The sequence below is a fragment of the Coregonus clupeaformis genome, chromosome 9 (assembly GCF_020615455.1).
Source record: "Coregonus clupeaformis isolate EN_2021a chromosome 9, ASM2061545v1, whole genome shotgun sequence".
Taxonomy (NCBI): domain Eukaryota; kingdom Metazoa; phylum Chordata; class Actinopteri; order Salmoniformes; family Salmonidae; genus Coregonus; species Coregonus clupeaformis.
The window spans coordinates 47566032-47592116 of NC_059200.1; positions in this window are offsets into that span (position 1 = coordinate 47566032).

Here is a 26085-nt window from a genome sequence, read left to right on the forward strand (position 1 = left end):
GATGAGAATGGGGGCATGATCGGTCCTACTTTTCCTGTAGTCCAAAATCATCTCCACCTTGAGGGAGAGGTTGTTATCCTGGCACCACACGGCCAGGTCTCTGACCTCCTCCCTATAGGCTGTCTCATCGTTGTCGGTGATCAGGCCTACCACGGTTGTGTCGTCTGCAAACTTAATGATGGTGTTGGAGACGTGCTTGGCCATGCAGTCATGGGTGAACAGGGAGAACAGGAGGGGACTGAGCACACACCACTTAGGGGCCGCCATGTTGAGAATCAGCGTGGCAGATGTGTTGTTACCTACCCTTACCACCTGGAGGTGGCCTGTCAGGAAGTCCAGGATCCAGTTGCAGAGGGAAGTGTTTAGTCCCCGGGTCCTTAGCTTAGTGATGAGCTATAAGGGCACTATGGTGTTGAACGCTGAACTGTAGTCAATGAATAGCATTCTCACGTAGGTGTTCCTTTTGTCCAGGTGGGAAAGGGCAGTGTGGAGTGCAATAGATATTGCATAATTTGTGGATCTGTTGGGGCGGTTTGCAAATTGGAGTGGGTCTAGGGTTTCTGGGATAATGGTGTTGATGTGAGCCATTACCAGCCTTTCAAAGCACTTCATGGCTACAGACGTGAGTGCTATGGGTCTGTAGTCATTTAGGCAGGTTACCTTAGTGTTCTTGGGCACAGGGACTATGGTGGTCTGCTTGAAACATGTTGGTATTACAGACTCAGTCAGGGACAGGTTGAAAATGTCATTGAAGACACTTGCCAGTTGGTCAGCACATGCTCGGAGTACACGTCCTGGTAATCCGTCTGGCCCTGTGGCCTTGTGAATGTCGACCTGTTTAAAGGTCTTACTCACATCGGCTACAGAGAGCGTGATCACACAGTCGTCCGGAACAGCTGATGCCCTCATGCATGCTTCAGTGTTGCTTGCCTCGAAGCGAGCATAGAAGTAATTTAGCTCGTCTGGTAAGCTCGTGTCACTGGGCAGCTCGCGGCTGTGCTTCCCTTTGTAGTCTGTAATAGTTTGCAAGCCCTGCCACATCCGACGAGCGTCGGAGCCAGTGTAGAATGATTCAATCCTGTATTGACGCTTTGCCTGTTTGATGGTTCGTCGGAGGGCATAGCGGGATTTCTTATAAGCATCCGGGTTAGAGTCCCACTCCTTGAAAGCGGCAGCTCTACTTTTTAGCTCAGTGCGGATGTTGCCTGTAATCCATGGCTTCTGGTTGGGGTATGTACGTACGGTCACTGTGGGGACGACGTCATCAATGCACTTATTGATGAAGCCAGTGACTGATGTGGTGTACTCCTCAATGCCCTCTGAAGAATATTCCAGTCTGTGCTAGCATAACAGTCCTGTAGCTTAGCATTTGTGTCATCTGACCACTTCTGTATTGAGCGAGTCACTGGTACTCCCTGCTTTAGTTTTTGCTTGTAAGCAGGAATCAGGAGGATATAATTATGGTCAGATTTGCCAAATGGAGGGTGAGGGAGAGCTTAGTACGCATCTCTGTGTGAGGAGTTATGGTGTCCCAAAGTTTCTTTTCCTCTGGTTGCACATTTAACATGCTGTTTGAAATGAGGTAAAACAGATTTAAGTTTGGCTGCATTAAAGTCCCTGGCCACTTGGAGCGCCGCCTCTGGATGAGCATTTTCTTGTTTGCTAATGGCCTTATACAGCTCGTTGAGTGCGCTCTTAGTGCCAGCATCGGTTTGTGGTGGTAAATAGACAGTTACGAAAAATATAGATGAATACTCTCTTGGTAGATAGTGTGGTCTACAGCTTATCATGAGATACTCTACCTCAGGTGAGCAAAACCTTCCTAATATTAGATTTCATCATAAAGCTGTTATTTACAAATATACACACCGCCACCCCCTGTCTTACCGGAGGCAGCTGTTCGATCTTGCTGATGCACCGTGAACCCCGCCAGCTGTATGTTATCCATGTCGTCGTTCAGCCACGACTTGGTGAAACAAAAGATATTACAGTTTTTAATGTCCCGTTGGTAGGATATTCTTGATCGGAGCTCATCGATTTTCTTATCCAATGATTGTACGTTGGCTAATAGGACTGATGGTAGAGGCAGATTACCCACTCGCCGTCGGATCCTTACAAGGCACCCCGACCTATGTCCCCGATATCTCTGTCTCTTTTTCATGCGAATGACTGGGATTTGTGCCTTGTAGGGTGTCTGAAGTAAATCCTTTGTGCCTGACTCGTTAAATAAAAAATATTTGTTCAGTACGAGGTGAGTAATCGATGTCCTGATATCCAGAAGCTCTTTTCAGTCATAAGAGACGGTGGCAGAAACATTATTTATAAAATAAATTACAAATAGCGCGAAAGAACACACTCAATTGGTTAGGAGCCGGTTAAAACGGCATTACAATAATATCCCACCAATATATCCTAGGCCTACATCATTGGATCCCATTAAGTCAGCACACAAACCACGAGTGGCCAGATTTATACACTGTAGTTCAGAACACCACTTTCACCCATATAGGTTTCTGATAACACTTCAGGTGGTATTATTCAACCATGACAAATTGTTTCATTCATTTCACACTACTGTTTGCTGCTTCAATGGCATTGAAAGTGAGGTGTCTCAACATTCAGCCTGCAACTCAAATGATCGCAGATGCAGGGATCCCATGGTCAATGCTTTTGGGGACGTATCGAGCACGTTATTGATTTTCAACACTTTGCTTTATCTTCATCAAATAGCATTGAGACTGGAATTCTCCAAAGTAATGGTCTTTGTTCATTTCTCTCCGCAGACCTCACTTCTCAATCTAATGGTGGAATCCCAGGGGTGGGTTCTCCACATGAAGAATAGCCTATATCGTCATAACCTGAAAGGCCGCACAGCAAGGAAGAAGCCACTGCTCCAAAACCGACATAAAAAAGCCAGACTACGGTTTGCAACTGCATATGGGAACAAAGATCGTACTTTTTTGGAGAAAAGTCCTCTGGTCTGATTAAACAAAAATAGAACTGTCTGGCCATAATGACCATCGTTATGTTTGGAGGAAAACGGGGGTTGCTTGCAACCTGAAGAACACCATCCCAACCGTGAAGCATGGGGGTGGCAGCATCATGTTGTGGGGGTGCTTTGCTGCAGGAGGGACTGGTGCACTTCACAAAATAGATGGCATCATGAGGAAGGAAAATTATGTGGATATATTGAAGCAACATCTCAAGACATCAGTCAGGAAGTTAAAGCTTGGTCGCAAATGGGTCTTCCAAATGGACAATGACCCCAAGCATACTTCCAAAGTTGTTGCAAAATGGCTTAAGGACAACAAAGTCAAGGTATTGGAGTGGCCATCACAAAGCCCTGACCTCAATCCTATAGAAGATGTGTGGGCAGAACCGCACTTTTGAGAAATTGGCCCTTGAATGTTTTGGTACACCTACTAGAGAGCTCTTTGTCAACACCCATTCAACATCGTTCACACCCTCTTAAGCCTTAGCCCCACCCATCTCTTTAAGGATTCACGTGAGGCCATGTGCTAAACACACGCTATATCAAATAAAATCTTAAGTTTATTTGTCACATACATAGGATACAGAAGGTGTAAACGATACAGTGGAGTGGTTACTTGCATACAGTGGGGAAAAAAAGTATTTAGTCAGCCACCAATTGTGCAAGTTCTCCCACTTAAAAAGATGAGAGAGGCCTGTAATTTTCATCATAGGTACACGTCAACTATGACAGACAAAATGAGAAAAGAAATTCCAGAAAATCACATTGTAGGATTTGTAATGAATTTATTTGCAAATTATGGTGGAAAATAAGTATTTGGTCAATAACAAAAGTTTCTCAATACTTTGTTATATACCCTTTGTTGGCAATGACACAGGTCAAACGTTTTCTGTAAGTCTTCACAAGGTTTTCACACACTGTTGCTGGTATTTTGGCCCATTCCTCCATGCAGATCTCCTCTAGAGCAGTGATGTTTTGGGGCTGTCGCTGGGCAACACGGATTTTCAACTCCCTCCAAAGATTTTCTATGGGGTTGAGATCTGGAGACTGGCTAGGCCACTCCAGGACCTTGAAATGCTTCTTACGAAGCCACTCCTTCGTTGCCCGGGCGGTGTGTTTGGGATCATTGTCATGCTGAAAGACCCAGCCACGTTTCATCTTCAATGCCCTTGCTGATGGAAGGAGGTTTTCACTCAAAATCTCACGATACATGGCCCCATTCATTCTTTCCTTTACACGGATCAGTCGTCCTGGTCCCTTTGCAGAAAAACAGCCCCAAAGCATGATGTTTCCACCCCCATGCTTCACAGTAGGTATGGTGTTCTTGGGATGCAACTCAGCATTCTTTGTCCTCCAAACACGACGAGTTGAGTTTTTACCAAAAAGTTATATTTTGGTTTCATCTGACCATATGACATTCTCCCAATCCTCTTCTGGATCATCCAAATGCACTCTAGCAAACTTCAGACGGGTCTGGACATGTACTGGCTTAAGCAGGGGGACACAGCAGGATTTGAGTCCCTGGCGGCGTAGTGTGTTACTGATGGTAGGCTTTGTTACTTTGGTCCCAGCTCTCTGCAGGTCATTCACTAGGTCCCCCCGTGTGGTTCTGGGATTTTTGCTCACCGTTCTTGTGATCATTTTGACCCCATGGGGTGAGATCTTGCATGGAGCCCCAGATCGAGGGAGATTATCAGTGGTGTTGTATGTCTTCCATTTCCTAATAATTGCTCCCACAGTTGATTTCATCAAACCAAGCTGCTTACCTATTGCAGATTCAGTCTTCCCAGCCTGGTGCAGGTCTACAATTTTGTTTCTGGTGTCCTTTGACAGCTCTTTGGTCTTGGCCATAGTGGAGTTTGGAGTGTGACTGTTTGAGGTTGTGGACAGGTGTCTTTTATACTGATAACAAGTTCAAACAGGTGCCATTAATACAGGTAACGAGGGGAGGAAAGAGGAGCCTCTTAAAGAAGAAGTTACAGGTCTGTGAGAGCCAGAAATCTTGCTTGTTTGTAGGTGACCAAATACTTATTTTCCACCATAATTTGCAAATAAATTCATTAAAAATCCTACAATGTGATTTTCTGGATTTTATTTTCTCAATTTGTCTGTCATAGTTGACGTGTACCTATGATGAAAATTACAGGCATCTCTCATCTTTTTAAGTGGGAGAACTTGCACAATTGGTGGCTGACTAAATACTTTTTTTCCCCACTGTATATGCATTGTAGCAATACAAAAACAGAAAGTGTACAGATACAAATATTTTATATATCATTATTAGATGACGCTTACCCGACACACTTGTCTAAATTGATGGGTCATGTGCTACAGTGAGGGAAAAATGTATTTGATCCCCTGCTGATTTTGTACGTTTGCCCACTGACAAAGAAATGATCAGTCAATAATTTTAATGGTAGGTTTATTTGAATAGTGAGAGACAGAATAACAACAAAAAAATCCAGAAAAACGCATGTCAAAAATGTTATGAATTGATTTGCATTTTAATGAGGGAAATAAGTATTTGACCCCCTCTCAATCAGAAAGATTTCTGGCTCCCAGGTGTCTTTTATACAGGTAACGAGCTGAGATTATGATCACACTCTTAAAGGGAGTGCTCCTAATCTCAGCTTGTTATCTGTATAAAAGCCACCTGTACACAGAAGCAATCAATCAATCAGATTCCAAACTCTCCACCATGGCCAAGACCAAAGAGCTCTCCAAGGATGTCAGGGACAAGATTGTAGACCTAAAAAAGTCTGGAATGGGCTACAAGACCATCGCCAAGCAGCTTGGTGAGAAGTTGACAACAGTTGGTGTGATTATTCGCAAATGGAAGAAACAAAAGAACTGTCAATCTCCCTCGGCCTGGGGCTCCATGCAAGATCTCACCTTGTGGAGTTGCAATGATCATGAGAACGGAGAGGAATCAGCCCAGAACTACACGGGAGGATCTTGTCAATGATCTCAAGGCAGCTGGGACCATAGTCACCAAGAAAACAATTGGTAACACACTACGCCGTGAAGGACTGAAATCCTGCAGCGCCCGCAAGGTCCCCCTGCTCAAGAAAGCACATATACAGGGCCGTCTGAAGTTTGCCAATGAATATCTGAATGATTCAGAGGAGAACTGGGTGAAAGTGTTGTGGTCAGATGAGACCAAAATGGAGCTCTTTGGCATCAACTCAACTCGCCGTGTTTGGAGGAGGAGGAATGCTGCCTATGACCCCAAAAACATCATCCCCACCATCAAACATGGAGGTGGAAACATTATGCTTTGGGGGTGTTTTTCTGCTAAGGGGACAAGACAACTTCACCTCATCAAAGGGACGATGGACGGGGCCATGTACCATCAAATCTTGGGTGAGAACATCCTTCCCTCAGCCAGGGCATTGAAAATGGGTTGTGGATGGGTATTCCAGCATGACAATGACCCAAAACACACGGCCAAGGCAAAAAAGGAGTGGCTCAAGAAGAAGCACATTAAGGTCCTGGAGTTGCCTAGCCAGTCTCCAGACCTTAATCCCATAGAAAATATGTGGAGGGAGCTGAAGGTTCGAGTTACCAAACATCAGCCTCGAAACCTTAATGACTTGGAGAAGATCTGCAAATAGGAGTGGAACAAAATTCCTCCTGAGATGTGTGCAAACCTGGTGGCCAACTGCAAGAAACGTCTGACCTCTGTGATTGCCAACAAGGGTTTTGCCACCAAGTACTAAGTCATGTTTTGCAGAGGGGTCAAATACTTATTTCCCTCATTAAAATGCAAATCAATTCATAACATTTTTGACATGCGTTTTTCTGGATTTTTGTTGTTGTTATTCTGTCTCTCACTGTTCAAATAAACCTACCATTAAAATTATAGACTGATCATGTCTTTGTCAGTGGGCAAACGTACAAAATCAGCAGGGGATCAAATACCTTTTTTTCTAGGTAAGTGGATCGGGAAAGGGTGGCGGGGTTGGAAACTAATAAAGGGGAATATCTTTTTTTTTATAGGATATGTATGGATGTATGTATGTATGTATGTATGTATGTATGTGTGTGTATGTACAGTGGGGGAAAAAAGTATTTAGTCAGCCACCAATTGTGCAAGTTCTCCCACTTAAAAAGATGAGAGAGGCCTGTCATTTTCATCATAGGTACACGTCAACTATGACAGACAAATTGAGAAAAAATTATCCAGAAAATCACATTGTAGGATTTTTAATGAATTTATTTGCAAATTATAGTGGAAATTAAGTATGGAAAATAAGTATTTGGTCACCTACAAACAAAACTAATGTTCACATTCAAATACCGCTCCTGTGAAGTACTGACATGCGACATACTACTAGTTTCCTGAAACTAGTCACATATACAGTGAGCTACAAAGGTATTGGGACAGTGACACATTTGAAATGCTAACCTCCCCTGTTATTGTAATGGTGAGAGGTTAGCATGTTTTGTGGGTATGATATTTGTGTGCCTGTAATCCAAAGTGCTGGAGTACAGAGCCAAAACAACAACAAATGTGTCACTGTCCTAATACTTTTGGAGATCACTTTATTTTCGTCAACAATAACTAAATGGAATACGTCATGCGAAAATGTCATGTTCAGCAAAATACGTCTTTTAAATTAATTATGCAGAACAGTTACGCTATCTAGCGTTTAATGCATGGCAAACCCAGCTGGATACCTCATATGGAGAGTGGGTTGACCTAACATTATTATTTTTTAATGTGCCTATGAATGTTGAAAAGGCTGCACTGCGAGAGCAGGGGCGTGGGTAACCCCCTGCAGATGTTTACCTGCCCCTTTTGTTTCCTCTCTGGTTAGTTGTTTGAGGGCTTGCGGGGGGCTGTGGGCTGAAGTAGTGAGAGGGCTACATGCAACGGTGAGTTGAGGTGCCTTGTCTTTGGGTACCAGGCAGATCTCACTCTGTGTTCCTACAGCACTTTTCAACTGTACCTCATTCATTATTCAGCCTAAATCCTAATGCATATTTAATGGACAGGAAATTAAATAAGTCGACAGAGGAGTGCGGAGTGGGTAGGAGGTGTAGAGAGATGTGACGGCCCCGTTCCAGTTCCCAAACAGACAATGGACACTCTGTAATTCCAGCCATTTCGCACTGTATGACTGGTGCCTGTGTGTTCGCCATGCTGAGACGGACAGAATGAGTCACTCAGTGGGAACTCTATAGGGAGAGAGGGAGAGCACTGCTCGGGGTGGCAGGCCCAGGAAAACATAAAGCATAGAGTCCCAGGCGAACAAACACTAACATGAAAACACATAGATCTTGCTCAGCCGAGCAGTGGGGAGCAGTTAATTGGGAGCTGGAGTTATGGCCAGAGAGGTACAGGCTTATATGTTGCCTCAATGTATTATATAGTGGGGGAAAAAACTATTTAGTCAGCCACCAATTGTGCAAGTTCTCCCACTTAAAAATATGAGAGAGGCCTGTAATTTTCAGCATAGGTACACGTCAACTATGACAGACAAATTGAGATTATTTTTTCCAGAAAATCACATTGTAGGATTGTTAATGAATTTATTTGCAAATTATGGTGGAAAATAAGTATTTGGTCACCTACAAACAAGCAGGATTTCTGGCTCTCACAGACCTGTAACTTCTTCTTTAAGAGGCTCCTCTGTCCTCCACTCGTTACCTGTATTAATGGCACCTGTTTGAACTTGTTATCAGTATAAAATACACCTGTCCACAACCTCAAACAGTCACACTGCAAACTCCACTATGGCCAAGACCAAAGAGCTGTCAAAGGACACCAGAAACAAAATTGTAGACCTGCACCAGGCTGGGAAGACTGAATCTGCAATAGGTAAGCAGCTTGGTTTGAAGAAATCAACTGTGGGAGCAATTATTAGGAAATGCAAGACATACAAGACCACTGATAATCTCCCTCGATCTGGGGCTCCATGCAAGATCTCACCCCGTGGGGTCAAAATGATCACAAGAACGGTGAGCAAAAATCCAAGAACCACACGGGGGACCTAGTGAATGACCTGCAGAGAGCTAGGACCAAAGTAACAAAGCCTACCATCAGTAACACACTACGCCGCCAGGGACTCAAATCCTGCAGTGCCAGACGTGTCCCCCTGCTTAAGCCAGTACATGTCCAGGCCCGTCTGAAGTTTGCTAGAGTGCATTTTGATGATCCAGAAGAGGATTGGGAGAATGTCATATGGTCAGATGAAACCAAAATAGAACTTTTTGGTAAAAACTCAACTCGTCGTGTTTGGAGGACAAAGAATGCTGAGTTGCATCCAAAGAACACCATACCTACTGTGAAGCATGGGGGTGGAAACATCATGCTTTGGGGCTGTTTTTCTGCAAAGGGACCAGGACGACTGTTCCGTGTAAAGGAAAGAATGAATGGGGCCATGTATTGTGAGATTTTGAGTGAAAACCTCCTTCCATCAGCAAGGCATTGAAGATGAAACGTGGCTGGGTCTTTCAGCATGACAATGATCCCAAACACACCGCCCGGGCAACGAAGGAGTGGCTTCGTAAGAAGCATTTCAAGGTCCTGGAGTGGCCTAGCCAGTCTCCAGATCTCAACCCCATAGAAAATCTTTGGAGGGAGTTGAAAGTCCGTGTTGCCCAGCGACAGCCCCAAAACATCACTGCTCTAGAGGAGATCTGCATGGAGGAATGGGCCAAAAAAAACAGCAACAGTGTGTGAAAACCTTGTGAAAACTTACAGAAAACTTTTGACCTGTGTCATTGCCAACAAAGGGTATATAACAAAGTATTGAGAAACTTTTGTTATTGACCAAATACTTATTTTCCACACTAATTTGCAAATAAATTCATAAAAAATCCTACATTTTCCCCCCTCCTTTTTTCTGTCATAGTTGACGTGTACCTATGATGAAAATTACAGGCCTCTTTCATTTTTTTAAGTGGGAGAACTTGCACAATTGGTGGCTGACTAAATACTTTTTTTCCCCACTGTATATACAGCAGTACAGTACAAAATGGAGGACTAGCCTATACAGAGTCGTTCAGAATAAAGGCTAGCTGCCTACCATCGACAGGAGAAAAAATGGTTGTGTACACGCACAAATATTCAAGCCGATATGCAGAGCTCCACATCATTTACCATTCCACCTGCATCCAAATGACATTTGGGTAGGAATTGATTTCTGCCTGTGCGGTGTGTGAAATGAAATAAACAAATGAAAATCAAAGGAGCAGATGCCTTGGTGAGCGTCTGCAATCTGACAATCTGGCATTTGCTTGGCTAGTATAGTGACAGGCTGGCCAGATATATCTGTCAATTCAGGATGCCGTCTATCCAGGAAGGATGCTCATCATGTATGCAGGAGTACAAGTTCACACAGCAGACAACGTCACAGAGGAAACTTACTGGGCAACAAGAGACATTCCTGGCATACATTGATAGCCAGTCACAACCCACTGGGCAAAGACATCAGTTCAACGTCTAGTTTGGATTTACATTTGATTGAGTTGTCAACTAACGAGAATTCAATGTGAAATCAACAAAAAATGCCACCATTGTCACTGGATAAAAGTTGGGTGAAAAAAATATGAAATACCCTTACGTTGATGACATTTTTCAAATGCAATCAGTTTTCCACATTGATTCAACGTCATAGCATAGATGTTTTTTGTTCATTCAACCAGTTTCTACCCAGTGGGACATATGTTTTTTGTATTGGGCATAGGGCTGACCCGATTTAGTCGACTGGTCGATTGTTTGGTCGATAGGCTGTTGGTCGAGGTTCGAGGCTGTAATCGCTGCCAAAGGTGCTGCAACAAAGTACTGAGTAAAGGGTCTGAATACTTATGTAAATGTGATATTTCAGTTGTAATTATTTATCTATTTTTTTGCAAAGATTTCTAGTTTTTGCTTTGTCATTATAAGGTATTGTGTGTACAGTCGTGGTTAGAAGTTTTGAGAATGACACAAGTATTGGTCTTCACAAAGTTTGCTGCTTCATTGTTTTTAGATATTTTTGTCAGATATTACTATGGTATACTGGAGTATAATTAGAAGCATTCCATAAGTGTCAAAGGCTTTTATTGACAATTACATTAAGTTTATGCAAAGAGTCAATATTTGCAGTGTTGACCCTTCTTTTTTAAGACCTCTGCAATCCGCCCTAGCATGCTGTCAATTAACTTCTGGGCCACATCCTAACTGATGGCAGCCCATTCTTGCATAATCAATGCTTGGAGTTTTTCAGAATTTGTGGGTTTTTGTTTGTCCACCCGCCTCTTGAGGATTGACCACAAGTTCTCAATGGGAATAAGGTCTGGGGAGTTTCCTGGCCATGGACCCACAATTTCGATGTTTTGTTCCCCGAGCCACTTAGTTATCACTTTTGCCTTATGGCAAGGTGCTCCATCATGCTGGAAAAGGCATTGTTCATAACCAAACTGTTCTTGGATGGTTGGGAGAAGTTGCTCTCGGAGGATGTGTTGGTACCATTCTTTATTCATGGCTGTGTTCTTAGGCAAATTTGTGAGTGAGCCCACTCCCTTGGCTGAGAAGCAACCCCACACATGAATGCTCTCAGGTTGCTTTAATGTTGACATGACACAGGACTGATGGTAGCGCTCACCTTGTCTTCTCCGGACAATCTTTTTTCCGGATGCCCCAAACAATCGGAAAGGGGATTCATCAAAGAAAATGACTTTACCCCAGTCCTCAGCAGTCCAATCCCTGTACCTTTTGCAGAATATCAGTCTGTCCCTGATGTTTTTCCTGGAGAGAAGTGGCTTCCTCGCTGCCCTTCTTGACACCACGCCATCCTCCAAAAGTCTTCGCCTCACTGTGCATGCAGATGCACTCACACCTGCCTGCTGCCATTCCTGAGCAAGCTCTGCACTGGTGGTGCCCCGATCCCGCAGCTGAATCAACTTTAGGAGACCGTCCTGGCGCTTGCTGGACTTTCTTGGACCCCCTGAAGCCTTCTTCACAACAATTGAACCTCTCTCCTTGAAGTTCTTGACGATCTGATAAATGGTTGATTTAGGTGCAATCTGACTAGCAGCAATATCCTTGCTTGTGAAGCCCTTTTTGTGCAAAGCAATGATGACGGCACGTGTTTCCTTGCAGGTAACCATGGTTAACAGAGGAAGAACAATGATCTCAAGCACCACCCTCCTTTTAAAGCTTCCAGTCTGTTATTCTAACTCAATCAGCATGACAGAGTGATCTCCAGCCTTGTCCTCGTCAACACTCTCACCTGTGTTAACAAGAGAATCACTGGCATGATGTCAGCTGGTCCTTTTGTGGCAGGGCTGAAATGCAGTGGAAATGGTTTTTTGGGATTAAGTTCATTTTCATGGCAAAGAGGGACTTTGCAATTAATTGCAATTCATCTGATCACTCTTCATAACATTCTGGAGGATATGCAAATTGCCATCATCAAAACTGAGGCAGCAGACTTTGTGAAATTTATTATTTGTGTCATTCTCAAAACTTTTGACCACGACTGTAGATTGATGAGGGGGAAAAAAACAATTTAATCGATTTTAATATAAGACTGTAACGTAACAAAATGTGGAAAAGGTCAAGGGGTCTGAATACTTTCCAAATGCTCTGTATATCTACAGAAATAAGACAGATCTAGCTTTTGTTGCCCGTTTGTTTGTTTGTTTGTTTGTTTGTTTAATAGCCTACTGATTCCATGAGCACCTTTCCTCATGCAATGGCAAAATGTTGGATAAAGCAATTTCACAGGTTTGGCTGTTTTTAATCTTTGCTCTGCTGTAATAATTTTTCATTAGAACAGACTGGTATTACTTAATATTCTAATCTAGCAGCACCTGTTTGTCACACATAATATGCACGCAGCTCTCGCTCCTATACCCTCCTTTTTCTTGATATCCTTCTTATTGTTATTATTACAATTATTATTATGATCATCATTATAATAATAAGTAATGTGGTTATCATTAGTAAGCTTTGTATAGTAGCCTTGTATAACCACCATCGAGCTGTAGGCCTAAGAGCTCGTCCTGATTAGTCTTAATTCCCTTAATTTACTAAGGCCTATATTTCAATATATAGGCTACTGTATCAATCAATCAATCATTCATTCATCCATTTGTTCATGCCATCACACAGCATACGAGACATTCATGCTTTGAAATGCAATCAAGCATTTTTGTTTTAAAATTAAATAACAAAGAGAGCTTTGAATAATTAGCCTAAACAATAAATAAACCGCAATTCACGAATGCATGCAACTGTTTTTAGTCTGCTGTAATAAAGGCTCATGCAACGCTTGCTCCTATACCCTACTTTTTCTTGATCTCCAGTAGTTTCCACAACTAAGTCACGTGTCTTCCACAGATCTGACTTCCTCTTTCCCTACTGAGCAACCAGTAAACATTCACCCGTTTTCGAGTTTCTTTTTCACGTCCTCCGCATCCATTTTGCTGTCGACGTTACTGTGTTCAGAGTTTGTGATAACCAATTTATTGATGAGATTACGATAGGCTATAAGTCAGGCCCCATTGGTCACATGCATGCAATGCTTACATGTTTCACATAAAGAGAGCAAGGGTTGAGGGAATAAGGAATGTTTTTCCTAAATAAATTAGGGATTTCGGAATCAGAACTTTTCAGTCAGAAACAAGTAAGAAACTAAATGGCTGAAATTTTGTTGCAGCTTCAGCATGGTCAGTGCAATAAACACTTGCTGTGCTCTGGTGACTTTTCACTGCAGTAGGGAGGAAGGAGAGCGAGACAACGTGCGCCAGTCACACAGGCACTCTGTGTCATTTTTTTTTAACACAGTGTGACCATCGGACTCTTTCTTGAGTGATTTGTGTCTTAATTATATAATAAAACAGTGTTCTTAAAGCATCAGACAAGCTCAGTGCATATGTAGTTGGTTTTATATAGACAGGACATCAGTCTATATATGGAAAAATAAGTTTAAACAGTTCGACCAAATCGATTGTTTGAAAGAACAGGATCAACCAAGATTTGTTTTAGTCGGGGACAGCCCTAAGATTTGGGCACATACTGAACATGTGTTTGGTATAGACACTAAGCATCTGCTAAATTACCTTGGAATGATTAACAAAACTAGCAGCTAGTGTATTAATTGATTATGTCAGGCCATGTAATATTTCCATGACACACAAAATCCCCATAGGACATTTCTTTAACATTATGAAGGCGAATGTACACTACCGGTCAAAAGTTTTAGAACACATACTCATTCAATGGTTTTTCTTTATTTTTACTATTTTCTACATTGTAGAATAATAGTGAAGACATCAAAACTATGAAATAACACATATGGAATCATGTAGTAACCAAAAAAGTGTTAAACAAATCAAAATATATTTGAGATTCTTCAAATAGCCACCCTTTGCCTTGATGACAGCTTTGCACAATCTTGGCATGCTCTCAACCAGCTTCACCAGGAATGATTTTCCAACAGTCTTGAAGGAGTTCCCACATGTGCTGAGCACTTGTTGGCTGCTTTTCCTTCACTCTGCGGTCAGACTCATCCCAAACCATCTCAATTTGGTTGAGGTCGGGGGATTGTGGAGGGCAGGTAATCTGATGCAGCACTCAATCACTCTCCTTCTTGGTCAAATAGCCCTTACACAGCCTGGAGGTGTGTTGGGTCATTGTCCTGTTGAAAAACAAATGATAGTCCCACTAAGCCCAAACCAGATGGGATTGCGTATTGCTGCAGAATGCTGTGGTAGCCATGCTGGTTAAGTGTGTCTTGAATTCTAAATATATCACAGACAGTGTCACCAGCAAAGCACCCCCACACCATAACACCTCCTCCTCCATGCTTTACGGTGGGAAAATACACATGCAGAGATCATCCGTTCACCCACACCGCGTCTCACAAAGACATGGCGGTTGGAACCAAAAATCTCACATTTTGACTCCAGTCCAAAGGACAAATTTCCACTGGTCCAATGTCCATTGATCGTGTTTCTACGCCCAAATAAGTCTCTTCTTCTTATTGGTGTCCTTTAGTAGTGGTTTCTTTGCAACAATTCGACCCTGAAGGCCTGATTCCTCTGAACAGTTGATGTTGAGATGTGTCTGTTACTTGAACTCTGAAGCATTTATTTGGGCTGCAATTTCTGAGGCTGGTAACTCTAATGAACTTATCCTCTGCAGCAGAGGTAACTCTGGGTCTTCCATTCCTGTGGCGTTCCTCAGGAGAGCCAGTTTCATCATAGCGCTTGATGGTTTTTGCGACTGCAAACTTCTTGACATTTTCCGTATTGACTGACCTTCATGTCTTAAAGTAATGATGGGCTGTCATTTCTCTTTGCTTATTTGAGCTGTTCTTGCCATAATATGGACTTGGTCTTTTACCAAATAGGGCTATCTTCTGTATACCCCCGCCCCTACTTTGTCACAACACAACTGATTGGCTCAAACACATTAAGAAGGAAAGAAATTCCCCAAATGAACTTTTAAGAAGGCACACCTGTTAATTGAAATGCATTCTAGGTGACTACCTCATGAAGCTGGTTGAGAGAATGCCAAGAGTGTGCAAAGCTGTCATCAAGGCAAAGGGTGGCTATTTGAAGAATCTCAAATATAAAATATATTTTGATTTGTTTAACATGTTTTTGGTTACTACATGATTCCATGTGTGTTATTTCATAGTTTTGATGTCTTCACTATTATTCTACAATGTAGAAAATAGGAAAAATAAAGAAAAACCCTTGAATGAGTAGGTGTTCTAAAACTTTTGCCCTTTAGTGTATGTCTCCAGACTTCATTCAAAATGTTACAGCTCTGCTTAATCAATGAAAAAGAAATGCCACAATCACTGAAGTGCAATCAAAGCCCCTGTGGAGTTCAGTGGTGGGATCCATCTCTGGCTTCCCATGATTCCTACCGACTCCTAACCGCCGGCGCGTTCTGAGAGACTTTACTCCGTGATGGCGGGGGCTATAGTGAGCTAATTTAAGATGTCAGAATAGGAGGGCAGAGAGCACGCTGACAGACATTTAAGAGCAGGTTGGTGGGTGTAGGTGCTGCCTGTGGCTGGCTGCCTGACTGGCTGCTAGCTGGGCCAGACCGTACATTTCATCATACAGTAGGTGCCAAGAGGGGCTCCGTCTCAATCAGGCTGATGATGACGCATGGCTTGGGGATCCCTAATTGCAGGCACAGGCTTCAAGTAAAGAGACCATTTGCTATAAAGAATGAACCTGTGATTTTGAGGAGGAATAATGGGCCTTTTATTGCTGGATTAATCTCAATGGCTCTGTTGTCCATTGGCTGGCTGAGCGCAGTCATCCATCAAGAGGCCTGGGGAAGATTATGCAGACCATCCTCTGATCCCAGGGATTGCCTCGGGTTTCGGGTCCCCAGTCCCCTAACCTTCCCTGGCTGCTCAATGCGTTGAGGTTTGGGACCACCGTTCATTACTTCACCTGCTATTGACCCCTTCCTCTCTGCTCAAAGCCCTCCTAATAGAGCGGGAACTGAGAATAATCAGTGTCGAACAGGTGCTGTGATCTTAGGCCCACCAGCAGGGGGCACTCTTCTGCTTTTACTGCTGTTATCTGTTAGAGGATGGACGCAGGATAGAAAAACAACCCTGTTGTTATTATGGGCCACTTTATTTACACTTTAATGTGTAATTGCCCATGCACACGTGTGGACAACATGTGTGTGTGTCAGAGTGTGCATGCATGGTAAATCCCTGTCCTTTCCTGTAGTGATGCACAAGAGAAGGGCGTAGGCTTACTGGGGGAAAGAAGAGGATTCTGCTCAAGTGTCATGCATATTTATTCGTGTGTGTGTGTGTGTGTGTGTGGAAGGAGACGCGTTCTGTCTCCTAGAGATTAAGATGCTAACCCATCTACGAGATTTGACGAGATTTGACGTGACTTCCGTCTCGCTTCCGCATTGTCTCCGTACTGCTGTGCTGTTTGTTGCTACTTGGCTACCTGCCAAACTATTCACGTTTTACTTTTAATAAACGTTTAATCAATCTTTGTGTTCAACAAATTTACCAACTTTTTAGTTTTGTCCTCACTCATCTTTTTTCGTTAAACTTTTTTCACCCCGGACGTTTATCCCGAGACAGAAGAGTCATTTTCCTGTGCGTTTTAGCTGCCAACTTTACGTTATTTTCCTTTTTTCCCATCGCAACTTTTTTCCCTTATTCAACTTTTTCACTCCGGACGCTTTATCTGGACATGGTTCATCAACATCTTCAACAGCCGAAGCTAAGTAGTAACATTAACATGATGTCTTCTAATTGCAGTCGCTGTACTCATAATATACAGGAGAACGATCGCCTTACGGCGAAAATAGCTGTGCTACAAGCCCAGCTTCAGACGCAATCGTTAGGCAAGGGTAATCTCAGTGTAGGAAAGGAAGAAACAGCGTCTGTGCCACCAGTAAGTACAGACAGTAACGTTAGTATAAATCCCCCCGCACAGTCCCCGCAGCCGGACAACTTTCTCATGGCTTCTGGAGGGAAATACTGTTGGAATGCTCAACCGGTGTCGCTCATTCAGCCGACAGAAACCTTCAACCGGTTTTCCCCATTATGTAGCGAGTCGGAGTCTGAGTCTGAGTCTTCTCTAGTCTCTACTCCTCCCGTTACGGGGTCTGAGACGCCGAAGGCTCCCACCATTAGCTCTGACAAATTGAAAACCCTAGTCATTGGCGACTCCATTACCCGCAGTATTAGACTTAAAACGAATCACCCAGCGATCATACACTGTTTACCAGGGGGCAGGGCTACCGACGTTAAGGCTAATCTAAAGATGGTGCTGGCTAAAGCTAAAACTGGCGAGTGTAGAGAGTATAGAGATATTGTTATCCACGTCGGCACCAACGATGTTAGGATGAAACAGTCAGAGGTCACCAAGTGCAACATAGCTTCAGCTTGTAAATCAGCTAGAAAGATGTGTCGGCATCGAGTAATTGTCTCTGGCCCCCCTCCCAGTTAGGGGAAGTGACGAGCTCTACAGCAGAGTCTCAGCACTTAATCGCTGGTTGAAAACTGTTTTCTGCCCCTCCCAAAAGATAACATTTGTGGATAATTGGCCCTCTTTCTGGGACTCACCCACAAACAGGACCAAGCCTGACCTGCTGAGGAGTGACGGACTCCATCCTAGCTGGAGGGGTGCTCTCCTCTTATCTACCAACATAGATAGGGCTCTAACTCCTCTAGCCCCACAGTGAAATAGGGTGCAGGCCAGGCAGCAGGCTGTTAGCCAACCTGCCAGCTTAGTGGAGTCTGCCAATAGCACAGTCAGTGTAGTCAGCTCAGCCATACCCATTGAGACTGTGTCTGTGCCTCGACCTAGGTTGGGCAAAACTAAACATGGCGGTGTTCACCCTAGCAATCTTATTAGGATAAAGACCTCCTCCATTCCTGCCATTATTGAAAGAGATCGTGATACCTCACATCTCAAAATAGGGTTACTTAATGTTAGATCCCTCACTTCAAAGGCAGTCATAGTCAATGAACTAATCACTGATCATAATCTCGATGTGATTGGCCTGACTGAAACATGGCTTAAGCCTGATGAATTTGCTGTGTTAAATGAGGCCTCACCTCCTGGTTACACTAGTGACCATATTCCCCGTGCATCCCGCAAAGGCGGAGGTGTTGCTAACATTTACGATAGCAAATTTCAATTTACAAAAACAAAAATGGCGTTTTCATCTTTTGAGCTTCTAGTCATGAAATCTATGCAGCCTACTCAATCACTTTTTATAGCTACTGTTTACAGGCCTCCTGGGCCATATACAGCGTTCCTCTCTGAGTTTCCTGAATTCCTATCAGACCTTGTAGTCATAGCAGATCATATTCTAATTTTTGGTGATTTTAATATTCACATGGAGAAGTCCACAGACCCACTCCAAAAGTCTTTCGGAGCCATTATCGACTCAGTGGGTTTTGTCCAACATGTCTCTGGACCTACTCACTGCCACAGTCATACTCTGGACCTAGTTTTGTCCCATGGAATAAATGTTGTAGATCTTAATGTTTTTCCACAAAATCCTGGACTATCGGACCACCATTTTATTACATTTGCAATCGCAACAAATAATCTGCTCAGACCCCAACCAAGGAGCATCAAAAGTCGTGCTATAAATTCTCAAACAACACAAAAATTCATTGATGCCCTTCCAGACTCCTTCTGCCTACCCAAGGACGTCAGAGGACAAAAATCAGTTAACCACTTAACTGAGGAACTCAATTTAACCTTGCGCAATACCCTAGATGCAGTTGCACCCCTAAAAACGAAAAACATTTGTCATAAGAAACTAGCTCCCTGGTATACAGAAAATACCCGAGCTTTGAAGCAAGCTTCCAGGAAATTGGAACGGAAATGGCGCCACACCAAACTGGAAGTCTTCCGACTAGCTTGGAAAGACAGTACCGTGCAGTACCGAAGAGCCCTCACTGCTGCTCGATCATCCTACTTTTCCAACTTAATTGAGGAAAATAAGAACAATCCAAAATTTCTTTTTGATACTGTTGCAAAGCTAACTAAAAAGCAGCATTCCCCAAGAGAGGATGGCTTTCACTTCAGCAGTGATAAATTCATGAACTTCTTTGAGGAAAAGATCATGACCATTAGAAAGCAAATTACGGACTCCTCTTTGAATCTGCGTATTCCTCCAGGGCTTAGCTGTCCTGGATCTGCACAGCTCTGCGAGGGCCTGGGATCGGGAGAGACACTTAAGTGTTTTAGTACTATATCTCTTGACACAATGATGAAAATAATCATGGCCTCTAAACCTTCAAGCTGCATACTGGATCCTATTCCTACTAAACTGCTGAAGGAGCTGCTTCCTGTGCTTGGCCCTCCTATGTTGAACATAATAAACAGCTCTCTATCCACCGGATGTGTACCAAACTCACTAAAAGTGGCAGTGATAAAGCCTCTCTTGAAAAAGCCAAACCTTGACCCGGAAAATATAAAAAACTATCGGCCTATATCGAATCTTCCATTCCTCTCAAAAATTTTAGAAAAAGCTGTTGCGCAGCAACTCACTGCCTTTCTGAAGACAAACAATGTATACGAAATGCTTCAGTCTGGTTTTAGACCCCATCATAGCACTGAGACTGCACTTGTGAAGGTGGTAAATGACCTTTTAATGGCGTCAGACCGAGGCTCTGCATCTGTCCTCGTGCTACTAGACCTTAGTGCTGCCTTTGACACCATCGATCACCACATTCTTTTGGAGAGACTGGAAACCCAAATTGGTCTACACGGACAAGTTCTGGCCTGGTTTAGATCCTACCTGTCGGAAAGATATCAGTTTGTCTCTGTGAATGGTCTGTCCTCCGACAAATCAACTGTACATTTCGGTGTTCCTCAAGGTTCCGTTTTAGGACCACTATTGTTTTCACTATATATTTTACCTCTTGGGGATGTTATTCGAAAACATAATGTTAACTTTCACTGCTATGCGGATGACACACAGCTGTACATTTCAATGAAACATGGTGAAGCCCCAAAATTGCCCTCGCTAGAAGCCTGTGTTTCAGACATAAGGAAGTGGATGGCTGAAAACTTTTTACTTTTAAACTCGGACAAAACAGAGATGCTTGTTCTAGGTCCCAAGAAACAAAGAGATCTTCTGTTAAATCTGACAATTCATCTAGATGGTTGTAAAGTCGTCTCAAATAAAACTGTGAAGGACCTCGGTGTTACTCTTGACCCTGATCTCTCTTTTGACGAACATATCAAGACTGTTTCAAGGACAGCTTTTTTCCATCTACGTAACATTGCAAAAATCAGAAATTTTCTGTCCAAAAATGATGCAGAAAAATTAATCCATGCATTTGTTACTTCTAGGTTAGACTACTGCAATGCTCTATTTTCCGGCTACCCGGATAAAGCACTAAATAAACTTCAGTTAGTGCTAAATACGGCTGCTAGAATCCTGACTAGAACCAAGAAATTTGATCATATTACTCCAGTGCTAGCTTCCCTACACTGGCTTCCTGTTAAGGCAAGGGCTGATTTCAAGGTTTTACTGTTAACCTATAAAGCGTTACATGGGCTTGCTCCTACCTATCTTTCCGAGTTGGTCCTGCCGTACATACCAATACGTACGCTACGGTCACAAGACGCAGGCCTCCTAATTGTCCCTAGAATTTCTAAGCAAACAGCGGGAGGCAGGGCTTTCTCCTATAGATCTCCATTTTTATGGAACAGTCTGCCTACCCATGTGAGAGACGCAGACTCGGTCTCAACCTTTAAGTCTTTACTGAAGACTTATCTCTTCAGTAGGTCATATGATTGAGTGTAGTCTGGCCCAGGAGTGTGAAGGTGAACGGAAAGGCTGGAGCAACGAACAGCCCTTGCTGTCTCTGCCGGGCCGGTTCCCCTCTCCACTGGGGTTCTCTGCCTCTAACCCTGTTGCAGGGGCTGAGTCACTGGCTTGCTGGTGCTCTTTCATGCCGTCCCTGGGAGGGGTGCGTCACTTGAGTGGGTTGAGCTACTGACGTGATCTTCCTGTCTGGGTTGGCGCCCCCCCTTGGTTTGTGCTGTGGTGGAGACCTCTGTGGGCTATACTCGGCCTTGTCTCAGGATTGTAAGTTGGTGGTTGGGGATATCCCTCTAGTGGTGCGGGGGCTGTGCTTTGGCGGAGTGGGTGGGGTTATATCCTTCCTGTTTGGCCCTGTCCGGGTTTCTTCGGATGGGGCCACAGTGTCTCCGGACCGCTCCTGTCTCAGCCTCCAGTATTTATGCTGCAGTAGTTTATGTGTCGGGGGGCTGGGGTTAGTTGGTTATACCTGGAGTACTTCTCCTGTCTTATCCAGTGTCCTGTGTGAATTTAAGTATGCTCTCTCTAATTCTCTCGTTCTCTCTTTCTCTCTGAGAACCTGAGCCCTAGGACCATACGTCAGGACTACCGGGCATGATGACACCTTGCTGTCCCCAGTCCGCCTGGCCTTGCTGCTATTCCAGTTTCAACTGTTCTGCCTGCGGCTACGAAACCCCTACCTGTCCCAGACCTGCTGTTTTCAACTCTTTAATGATCGGCTATGAAAAGCCAACTGAGAGACCTGAGCCCTAGGACCATACGTCGGGACTACCGTCCGTGGTGACTCCTTGCTGTCCCCAGTCCGCCTGGCCTTGCTGCTATTCCAGTTTCAACTGTTCTGCCTGCGGTTATGGAACCCCTACCTGTCCCAGACCTGCTGTTTTCAACTCTTAATGATCGGCTATGAAAAGCCAACTGAGATTTATTCCTGATTATTATTTGACCATGCTTGTCACTTATGAACATTTTTGAACATCTTGGCATGGTTCTGTTATAATCTCCACCCGGCACAGCCAGAAGAGGACTGGCCACCCCTCATAGCCTGGTTCCTCTCTAGGTTTCTTCCTAGGCTTTCGCCTTTCTAGGGAGTTTTTCCTAGCCACCGTGCTTCTACACCTGCATTACTAGCTGTTTGGGGTTTTAGGCTGGGTTTCTGTACAGCACTTCGAGATATTAGCTGATGTAAGAAGGGCTATATAAAATAAAATTGATTGATTGATTGATTGTGTGTGCAGTGTCGCTAGGGCAGAGACTGTGGCCAAGTGTGTGAATTGATTGGTCTTTAAGGAAGAAGATATTAACTGTGTTCACAGCGTATGTGTGCATATGTGTCATATCTGCATCAGTGTACATGCATGAGAGTGTTTTAATTTGAACATACAATGTAGAGTCCTGGATATATACAAGCTAAATATGGGGTTTCTTACATTACCTAGTCAAAAGAGACTACAGAATCCCTACTGGTGACAACTGTCTTTTCATAGTAACAACAAAATATGAATGTTTTTTCCTCAAGCTAAATTCAATTTAACCACAAACTGTCTCTGCAGACCATGCTTTCCCTGTCAAGATAATCACAACATTAAAGCAGTTTAGCTTTCTTGGAATTACCATGATATACAGTGGGGAAAAAAAGTATTTAGTCAGCCACCAATTGTGCAAGTTCTCCCACTTAAAAAGATGAGAGAGGCCTGTAATTTTCATCATAGGTACACGTCAACTATGACAGACAAAATGAGAAAAAAAATCCAGAAAATCACATTGTAGGATTTTTTTATGAATTTATTTGCAAATTATGGTGGAAAATAAGTATTTGGTCAATAACAAAAGTTTCTCAATACTTTGTTATATACCCTTTGTTGGCAATGACACAGGTCAAACGTTTTCTGTAAGTCTTCACAAGGTTTTCACACACTGTTGCTGGTATTTTGGCCCATTCCTCCATGCAGATCTCCTCTAGAGCAATGATGTTTTGGGGCTGTCGCTGGGCAACACAGACTTTCAACTCCCTCCAAAGATTTTCTATGGGGTTGAGATCTGGAGACTGGCTAGGCCACTCCAGGACCTTGAAATGCTTCTTACGAAGCCACTCCTTCGTTGCCCGGGCGGTGTGTTTGGGATCATTGTCATGCTGAAAGACCCAGCCACGTTTCATCTTCAATGCCCTTGCTGATGGAAGGAGGTTTTCACTCAAAATCTCACGATACATGGCCCCATTCATTCTTTCCTTTACACGGATCAGTTGTCCTGGTCCCTTTGCAGAAAAACAGCCCCAAAGCATGATGTTTCCACCCCCATGCTTCACAGTAGGTATGGTGTTCTTTGGAATCAACTCAGCATTCTTTGTCCTCCAAACACGACGAGTTGAGTTTTTACCAAAAAGTTATATTTTGGTTTCATCTGACCATATGACATTCTCCCAATCCTCTTCTGGATCATCCAAATGCACTCTAGCAAACTTCAGACGGGCCTGGACATGTACTGGCTTAAGCAGGGGGACACGTCTGGCACTGCAGGATTTGAGTCCCTGGCGGCGTAGTGTGTTACTGATGGTAGGCTTTGTTACTTTGGTCCCAGCTCTCTGCAGGTCATTCACTAGGTCCCCCCGTGTGGTTCTGGGATTTTTGCTCACCGTTCTTGTGATAATTTTGACCCCCACGGGGTGAGATCTTGCGTGGAGCCCCCAGATCGAGGGAGATTATCAGTGGTCTTGTATGTCTTCCATTTCCTAATAATTGCTCCCACAGTTGATTTCTTCAAACCAAGCTGCTTACCTATTGCAGATTCAGTCTTCCCAGCCTGGTGCAGGTCTACAATTTTGTTTCTGGTGTCCTTTGACAGCTCTTTGGTCTTGGCCATAGTGGAGTTTGGAGTGTGACTGTTTGAGGTTGTGGACAGGTGTCTTTTATACTGATAACAAGTTCAAACAGGTGCCATTAATACAGGTAACGAGTGGAGGACAGAGGAGCCTCTTAAATAAGAAGTTACAGGTCTGTGAGAGCCAGAAATATTGCTTGTTTGTAGGTGACCAAATACTTATTTTCCACCATAATTTGCAAATAAATTCATAAAAAATCCTACATTGTGATTTTCTGGATTTTTTTTCCTCAATTTGTCTGGCATAGTTGACGTGTACCTATGATGAAAATTACAGGCCTCTCTCATCTTTTTAAGTGGGAGAACTTGCACAATTGGTGGCTGACTAAATACTTTTTCGTTATCATACTTAAAGCCACTGAATGTGGCAGGGCCATGAAGTCTTAAAACAGCTTGATAGCTATTACCGTTGACATTTTAATTCCCATATTAAGCATACACATGCTGCATGTTGAAGGAACACTTTTGTGGTTCTCTCTTGCGTAACACCAGTCACCAGTCTACTGTATTTGTCTGTAGTTGCAAGGTGTGCGAGAACACAGTGTGTGTGCGCGCATGTGACATGTGTGTGTGCTAAGGCATATGTGGGTTGCAGCACATGGGACAAGAACCATGTGATGTCTCTCAGGAAGTGCCAGTGTACGCAACCAGCCATGTGTACGTGTTTGAGTGTGTGTGTGTGTATGCGGTCAGACGCGTGTCTACCTGTGTGTCAGCCGTGGGTGTACGTATGTGACTGTGTGTATGTGGTCAGCCGCGTGTGTACCTGTCTGTCAGCCGTGTGTGTAGGTGTGTGACTATGTGTGTTGGAGGGTGTCACTCACCCGTACACAACCATTCTAGCCTCTAGTGCTGTAGCATGGTTGCTTACACAATAGTTGAATATAGCCTTCCATAGTTTCCAAATCTCCTCACTCCTTGCTGTGTCAAAGGCGGGGCTCAGTGAGAGGGATCCAGTCTTAGTTCAGGCATTCTTCAATTCCAGCCAGGCTGCTCACCTGCACTAGTGTGCCACATACACTAAAGTACAGACAGGCAAACAGTCAAGTCTCCTGTCGGTCCTCTCTCCCTTCTTGACGGGCTCTACATATAATGCCTGTGCCATTGATGTGACACTTTGATCTGCTATAGATGGAGTGTCGCCTGGAATCTCTCTAAAATAGAGCCCAGCATGCCCAGGAAGCCAACCAGAACCTTCCCATTGATCATTAGGCCTTTCATCTCTTCCATTTAACATATATGGAGATATTTGTTTAGTATTATATCACGCTGTGTCAATGGAGGGAACAAATTAAACATTGTGGGCTCTATTTTTGTCTGCCGCTGAGGCGGGCATGTGCCAAACGCACGTTAGTTGGCAATTTCCACTTGTTTAAACCTGTTACAGAAATTGACCTGTCTAATGTCAGTTCTCTAGCGCTGAGGTGGGAGGGGTGGCAATATTTGAGGTGTGTCCTTGAAAACAAGCGCAAAAGGGACAATGTCATAAAGCGCATATCTGGAAATGTGCGCTGTATGACAACAAAACGCAGATCTTAGCAGTAATGCGGTTGGTAATGGCATGTATTTTGTGAGCGGAAGCGCAACCTATCCAGCCTTCACACACAGTGACCTTATGCTCATGGACCAAGAGAGGAGATGTGCTTTTTGAGCCGGTAACACTCGTATTAAAAAACATAAAAAATGAATGTTTTTTTCCATTTCGTTTCATTTGATTAAAAACCAAGCATAGCCTCCCCTCCCCTCAATTAAGGCTTTTTGGTCCTGCCTGATGCGTTCACCAAGAAGCCAAGCCTATCAATAAATGGTCTGGCTCATGAGACTGCTTTGAAATACATTTTATTCACCAAAGCTTTATTAAAAGATCAAGTTAGGGAGCAGCAAAGCAGTAAACAGATTTTTATCTAGCCTACATGTAGGCCTACAT